Below are 8,227 nucleotides of genomic sequence, written 5' to 3'. Positions count from 1 at the left end.
AGCACGATGAGCACAGAGGTGGATGCAGCATGGGCTTTCGCACGAGGCCCATACACATCCACACCCATAAATTACAGCAGAGCTGCCCCAGCCTGCCACGCTCCCAAATCCCCTAAGCCGCAGCCCCGATAGCAGCCCTTCTGGCACCAGCGTGAGCAGAGGCATGTCCATGGCAAAAGGTTCAGGAGGTGCACAAGGAGGGCTGCAGGGGCTGGGCTGCACCCGGGCACAGGCTGGCACCGTGCACCCCGCAGTCCCACTGCCAAGCCCCCACTGGGATGTCCCCTCTGCTGCACAACCCCACGGTGCTGGGAACGGCTTTCAGTCCTGCTCCCCCAGCCAAAGAGGAGCTGCGAGTCCTCGGGGTCGCCCCATGGAGGCTCCTGCAGGGCTCGGGGACACGCACAGCATCCTTGGATGGCGAGGACCACGCACGCAGGTCTGGGAGCCTGACGGTGAAATTTGGGGCAGGCGGCATCGCTGCTGAGCCGGCGCTGGGGCCGCATTCCCCAGGGACAGATAAAAGCACCGGCCGGGGTCCTTGCTACCGTAAAAGGGTTGTCCTGTCACTCGGGCTGGCCTGGCTTGTGTCAGCGCTGCGGGAGGAGCTGTGCATCACTCAGCGAGCGGCTGCCACCGCAGCCCTGGTGGCTCGATGCCACCTTATCGGCGTGGCGAGGAGCCGCCTGCCTCGGCCACCGGAGCATCCCTGAGCTGTGTCACCCGTGACGGGGCCGAGGATGCCAAGGACGGGCACGGGGCAAGCAGGCAGAGCCCAGCAGCGGCCCCGAGTGCGGCCGCACGCCCGGCTGGAGCCGTCGCATCCCATCAGGCTCAGCCGGCTGCCGAGCACTCAGCCCCTGCTCCCCTGCCCTCTCCTTGCAAAGGGAGAGCCACCCGCGCTGGGGCGATGCAAGAGGCAGTCCTTGGGGTGCCCAAAATGCTCCCAGCAAGAGCTCGGAGATGCCCACCCCCCCCTCCCCACGCTCTCCAAATTCACCTCCTTCCCTTCCCCAATCTCCAGTCCCCCCCTCAGCTCCCTGCCCCATTCCTCCTCGACCTGCTGGCAGCCTCCAGCTGCTGGCCCGGCCCCCACACATCTCTTGATGCCCCCGCAGCCTCTGACCACAGCTTTGCGGGGCAGGGGGACACAACATCCCTCCATCCCCGTTTTGGCACAGCCCCGCTAGCCCCTCTCCATGACAGCCCCCCCCCTCTCCCCGGCTTTTTCTTCACGAGCCGGTGGCCGCTATCAAATATTCATGGCCCTGCGTGGTAAATAAGCATTACAAATTCATGACTTGCTGAATTAACAGGGTCTGTCTTGGGCCGCTCGGCCAGGCGGAAGGAACAGCGGTACGCCGGCACCAGGCAGGGCAAAGCAGGGAAGGAAGGGGTGTCCGCCTGTCCTCTGTGCTCCGGGCACCCCAAAACCGATGGCATTCACCCCAAAAGCAAGCCCCTCGTACCGGGGATCAGCCACTGCCCACAAATCCTCCCCAGACCCCGCAATCCAGCTCGCCCCCGAGCTGCTGCCGCCTACAGAGAGGAAGGACGCGAGGCTCGGGTTTACGGGCTTGAACAATATTTAGTGGCGCACTATGGTTACAGGACTGAAGCGGGTTAATAGATAACAGGGCAAGTGTTCACCCAGCTCAGGAACCGAGCTCGGGTGGTTTTGCTCGGCACAAAGAGGCCGGGGGAAAGTCAGCAGTGAAAGCAGAGCTGTCGGAAGGAGCTGGGTGTGTGCGGCTGGTCCAAAGCGCGAGGAGAGGGTGAAAAGATTGCGAGGGCACGTGAACGTCTCCCTGCATCCGCAGAGAAGTGGGATGCAGGGACAAGGAGGGGGCAGAGGATGGGAGAGGCACGGCAGTACGAGGTGAGATGTCACCCCGCCTGGTCCCACAGTGTGAATGCTGAAGGAAGGGATGGAGGCTGGGATTTCCAGGCCTGGCACGGCACGCAGCGCAGGGAAATACACCACGAGTGTCACCAAAGCAGTGCCAACGCCACCTCCTGAGGGAGCAGCATCCAGAGCTGCCTCTGCTTGAGGACAAATAAAAAACCCAGAGGGGAAAACATTTCCGTGTGAGCAAAAGCAGCGCTTCCCGTGCCCCTGCCACGCAGCGAGGCCGCGACACGTGGACGGCAGCCGGGCTGGCCGGGATTTGGCACGCTCAGCCCCAGCTGGGCCCTTTCGCCGCGCGCAGCCCCCTCCTCGCTTATCGGTTCCCACCGCCGGCCGCTCCCCCCTTCCCCTCCGCCCCCTCCAAAGGGTCAGGAAGTTCCCGTGGTCTCGCCTACCCTGAGGCGGCTTTCACACGGGACGGCAGCGTGGCCGGACCCCCCTGAGGATGCTCCCGACCTGCCGCCCCCGGCCCCTCAACCACCAGGGAGGGGACCGCGGCATCAGCCTGCTCGGTGCCAAGGCCGAGCTGCGCAGCGCGGTGCCACCAGCTCCTCTCCCACCCTGGTGGCACCAGGGAGGGGTTTTGGGGGACTGCAGGGTGAAAGGAGCAGCTGGGGAAGGGAAGGGGTGAGCTGGGGGAGGCAGCAGCCAGCACCCTGCCATCTGGGTTTCGGGGTGCCCAGGAGGGGGCTGCAGGGACAGTGACAAATGCCATGGCATTGCCACCCGAGCGGCCACAGCACAGAGCAGCCAGGCAGTGAGCAGATCCCAGCTTCCTTGCTGGATCCACACCCAGAGAAACCCAGGGAGCTTGTACGTTGTTTTAGCAAACTGCCGAATCCACAGGAAAAAGCTTCTTCCTGCACACTTCTGCTCTTTAAAATCGAAGATGTTGTCGGTCTTTTTTTCCCAGGGAAGGCAGCCGCGAGAGCTCGAAATCCTGGCTGGATGTGAGCGGGATGCAACGCTCAGCTCGTCGTGCCGGGAGAAGAACGCTCGTTGTGAAAGAGTGACCCCAACCGTTGTGCTGGAAGGAAATCTCCCTGCCTGGTGCGACGGCGAGAGCAAGGCGAGGCGCTGGAAATCCGCTGCGGGGAGATGCGAGACAGGGGCAGAAGTCACAGGTTGCTGCAGGCGAGGCAGGGAGCTCAGCGGGGTTTCACCAGGCGGAAAGGGCTGCAAGGGTCTGGTTTGGAGAGGGATCTGCTTTTGGAAATGTTTTGGAGACCAGAACGCGCACAGCCCGGTTATTGCAGTCACCTCCAAAAGGACCAGGAGGCTGCCGGCTGCCCGTGTCCCCAGGCAGCCACGGGAAGATCATGCAGGAGGTGAAATAAACCCCATAAAGTGGAAGAAAAGACACTAGTGGGAACTTAGGGGCGCAGAGGGTGAAGGGGGGAGCACTGCTGTATCTCCAGCCCCAGGGGCTCTCGTGGCAGAATGGGAGCCCCAGGAGAGATTTTGGGGAGGAAGGACACCAAATCTCAACCTTTTAGATCACCTGGAAGCAGGACGTGGCAAATGGCTTCCTTTAAAAAAAACGTGCTAGCGGATCCTAAAGCGGCACTTTAATATTCTGTGGAATATTTGGAGGTTTTAGTGTTCAGAAGATCCTCCAAACTTCATTTAAAAGTAAAAGAGGAAAATGATGAAAGGTGCTGTGACAGCCGAGCAGGAAGCCGGGTGCGTTTCAGCGGGGGAACACAGGCAGCATCCGCGCCGCAGCCGCTGGGGCCACTTCCCACGACCCTCTGTGCATCCTGTTCCTCACGGCCCCGGGACACAGAGGCGGAAACGCTGGGGTCTGTGGGGATGGGATCCACAGGGATGGGATCCACAGGGATGGGATCCATGGAGATGGGATCTGCAGGGATGGGATCTGCAAGGATGGGATCTGGGGGACCAGCACTTCACCCGCATCGCTGGCCCCATGGTGCCCGACTTGTGCACGGATGCTCGGGAGCAGCGGGTTATGCCCAAGGTGAGGATTGCCCATCACAGTTTTGGCACGCCGTGTTAAAAACAACCACTGTGTTTCTCCAGGCTGGGAGCTGTAGGGCGAAGCCACCAGCCTGCCACATCCCGCAGGTGCCTGTGAGGGAGCCAGGCTGCGTGCTGGGCCAGCTGCGAGTCCCTGGCGTTGGCTCCAGCCCAAAGCCACATCCTCTTGCTCCCAAAGCTCGGGCCGGAGGGGCCACACCGGCAGGCGGATGCCGGTGCTGCACAAAGAGGTGCAGGAGGAGGCAGGAGCTTTCCCACCAGGCTCAGCCCCTCTGCACACAGACAGCACCTATCGTGGGTGCTGCTCACGCGCGCACTGGGACAGAGCTGCCAAAAAAAAAAAAGCAAAGCCAAAGGGTCCTGGTGACAGCTGCCCCTTGCAGCAACTTGCTGAGACCCTTCTGCAGGACACCGCGCTCTTCTAGCAGCAAATACTCCCAGTTATGATCCCATTTCCAGTGGGTTTAATACCTTTATCCATAGCCTGAGCACATGTGAGAGCTCCAGCACGATGCGTACGCTGTGGATTGTAGCTTTCCGTACCGTATTTGGAAAGCCCTCCGTGAAGGTATCTCATGGAGCTTTTTATCAGGGTTTCAAAGGACCGCAGAGAGCCTGCTCACAAATCCCTTCCTCAGATGTCTGATGGGCATTTTCTGAAGTTCTTCAATGAGAAATATTTAGGCTGTTCCCAAGCTCACGTTTTCTGGGCAGCTGGAATCGGAGCCCCAAGACTACAGGCTGCATGTGGAGACGACAGCCCTGCAGCCCACACGTGCACAGATTTGGGCCACACCTGTAAAGGAGAGAGGTCCCTGGGGATATTTTTAGATGTCGGCTCTTGAAGAAAAGGTTTTTGGTTTCCCAGGGACTCCTCAGCAGCTGATGCACCTGCAACACAAAGGTGTTTCTGTCCCAAGTCTGCGCAAAGCCGTGCAGAGCCCGGAGAGGCCCTTTTCCTGTCTCCCCCTCATTTCTTTCCTCTCTCCATTCTTCGTGCAAAGCTTTGTTCAAACAACACTTCCCAGGAACAAGGAGCACCGCAAGGTAATCAGCACGAGAAGTTTTGGCATCTGAACGTGTTCTGAGCTGAGAAACCCTCAACCCGTTTTCCACTGCTCTTCTAACAATGCTGGAAAACAATGCTCAGCACACACCCCTGCAGAGAACCCGCCAGCGAGAGCGCTCACACGAGACGGGGCAGGCGCTGCACGGCGGGCGGGCGCGGGCAGCAGAGCACCCAGCCTCACCCCAGGCACGTACAGGCACCCGTGGCTGCTCTGCGAGGCACATGAGTGGGGGAACGGGCCCCTCTCCTAGGAGGAGAGGCTGAGAGAGCTGGGGCTGCGATCAGATGGCCTCCAGAGGTGCCATCCAGCCTCAACCACTCTGTGAGATGTGATGGTGATCCTCCTCTCCCCACCCGGCTTGGTGCATTCATGCAGTGACAGCCCCTGGAGGGTCTGCAGGCTTCTCGGCAAGATAAAAAACCAGAGCCACTCATCATCACCTGTCTTAAAAGGAACCCACCAGAGGAACAGACATTTCACTTCTCCAGGCTACAAGAGGGCTCTTCCTCTCTGCATGCCTGAGCAGTGATTTCTGGGATTGTTTCAAGTCAAGAATGCGATTTTATAAAAGTAATTTAAATTGCATCTAAAAAGAAAAAAAAAAAAAAAACAAAAAAAAAAAACAACAAAAAAAAAAAACTCGGAATATAGCAACTGTGAAGCACTAGTAAAAGTGAATTTGGTGGTTTGGAGATGGCCAATAGAAAAGCTTGTATTGCACCAAGCAATTTAGCTGTGTCATGAATAAACAATCAGCCTGTCCCACTTAGGAAAATATCCATTAAGCCTTAAAGAAGAAAATTCTAGGAGACAAGTACCGATGCCTCTTTATTCTCATTCATACTAAAAACATCCAGAGAGCAGTTTTAACAGGATTTAGAAAATATAAGGGAGCCCATCTCAAGAAAATCAGCAACTTCATGGTTAGCCAGCGCCCCGGCTTGCGGTTGAGACGCAGCAGCCGCAGACCAGAGTCAGAAGCCGCGCTTTGGCTCCCAGGCTGCGAGCGAGGCGTGCAACTTTGCGGGACAATTTTCCTCTCTGTGCCTCTGTTCCCAAGCGATCCGGAGGGCGAACACACAGCCAGCCTCAGCGGGGAGCCCCGAGCGATTTCACTGAGCCTGCAAATTCCTGTGGGGCCACAAAAACATGAGCTTTATGAATCCAACCGCACGGGAACAGCAAGGCACCGAGCAGAAGCCCTTGCACGTGCAGAAAGCCACGAGAGGGATGAATCTGAGCACACAGGTCTGGGGGTTTGCAGAGAGCACGTCCCCGAGCTCACACGTGCACAGGCAACATAGAAAAAGAGGAGTGGTGTTACCCTCTCCAGAGCAGTGCACGGGATGGGACAGAGGCAAGATTGGGGAAATATCTGGATACGAGACCTCAGCTGCAGCCTCGGAGTGATCTAGAGCATGAAAACAGGCCCGGACACATTATTATGGGGGTGTAGAATTGAGAAAAACAATATTATTACAGCAAACAGAGGAGGTGCTTTGCCTGGACAGGTCCTTGAGCTCCTCGGCTCTTTGTTTCCAGCAGCTTCACCGCCAGCTCGGGAGGTGTCAGCAGGCAGGCGCCCTGCAGCCACGAGCAAACCCCCGGTCCCACAGCCATCAGGCTGCCCAGGCCACGCAAAGCATCCAGCACCACCTCACGTCCCTGAAACCCGGCCCCCAGCACCAAAACAGAAGTAAAACCAGCTTCCCAGCGAGCCTCGTTGTGCCAGCGTGGAGAACACGGAACAGCCTGGTTTGGGCTAAGATCTGACAGCTCGATCCGAAACACCTCGGGCTCTGCTCAGCCCAGCTTCACACTGTGTCGAAAAGCGGCCGAGAGGAGACCCCTGACGGCGCCTGTTGCTCCCCGAGGACAGCAAGCAGAGCTGCTTGCTCCCAGCTCACGTGTGGATGCCTGAAGAGAGGTGCACCGAAGCCTGCCGTGCCTGTGTTAAACGAACAAGGGAGTGGAGACGTGCCAGGAAGGATGAGCTCATTGCAAAAATAATTGAAAGGGCTTTTACAAGAATCAATACAAAGACCTCGCTGGCTTCAGATGCGCAACGTGCCAGCAGCAAGACACCTCCTCACAGCCCCTGCCTGCTTTCCATTACTGTCCGTGCCACCTCCACCAGCCTTTTTGCCTTCTGACAGCCACAGCATTTCCTAAACCACGTTCCTGGGTTTACATTTTTAACAAAATCAGCTTTCCAAATGCCTCCTTTTCCCTGAGCAGGTCTCTGCAGCAAAGCACCCCTCTCTCTTTGTTACCAGTTTACCCTCAGCTGTTTCCCCAAGGCTCATCGTTGGTGCTTGGGGCCAGCCACCAGACCCTGTGCTGAGAGGTTTGGGCCAGCTCTGGGAGCGCGACCTACTCCGTGAGCAGCCAAGGAAAAAGGGCTCTGGGCACACAAGAGAGGGGATGCCGAGATGATGCAGAGAAGAAGCTTTGGGCATCCTCCCATCCTGGCAGAGCAAGGCAGAGAAACACAGAAGCCTTTATTCTGACTGAGAGAGGAGTGAGCTAACCTTGCATTGCTGCCGGCCAACTGCTCTCGGCTGACGCAGCCGCAAGCTGGGAGCCACATGCCTGAACCTCGCACCTACACGTTCCTGTCTTTGCTGCAGGCTCTGTACTTCACAGCTTACTTTTTCCATCACGCCCCGTTCCCAGGTTGTGTTATGCCAGGCAATCACGGGAGGAGGAACTGTCTTTTTCCAGTATTTGAGGAAAAACCCTGCCCGCCTCTCCAGGTCAACCCATCCCAACGCTTTGCACAGGTTTGCTGGGGACTTGCTCCAGCATGTGTCTCAGCATCTCAACCCATAACCACTCCATCGATTCAGGCAGAGCCCTCGCTGGTGTCTGCAAAGGTGCTGGGGCTGGCCCAGAGCATCCTCACAGGGCATGGGGCTCATCACGGATACACAAGATCACGATGGACCATCTCGTGGTGGGTCTTGTCTCCTGCTCTCATCCCCATGATGCCATCCAGATCCTTTTTCTTCCCTGACCATGCCCTAAATTTGTGCTGCACGACATGACCTGCACTCGGTGCTGATGCAGGAAGAGGGATGATGCCTCCTCCCAGCACAGCAGAGGAAAGCCATCCACTGCCATGATGTCCACGTTCTTCTTCTGCCTGCTCGAGCCCTGGGATGTACCCGTATCGCCTCTGCTAAGCTTGAAGCTCAGTGTGCTCTGAGACAACACGTTCCTTGACCTGCTTTTCTCTCATCACTAA

This window comes from Anas platyrhynchos, chromosome 11 (assembly GCF_047663525.1).
Source record: "Anas platyrhynchos isolate ZD024472 breed Pekin duck chromosome 11, IASCAAS_PekinDuck_T2T, whole genome shotgun sequence".
Lineage (NCBI taxonomy): Eukaryota > Metazoa > Chordata > Aves > Anseriformes > Anatidae > Anas > Anas platyrhynchos.
This window is presented reverse-complemented; position numbering follows the sequence as displayed.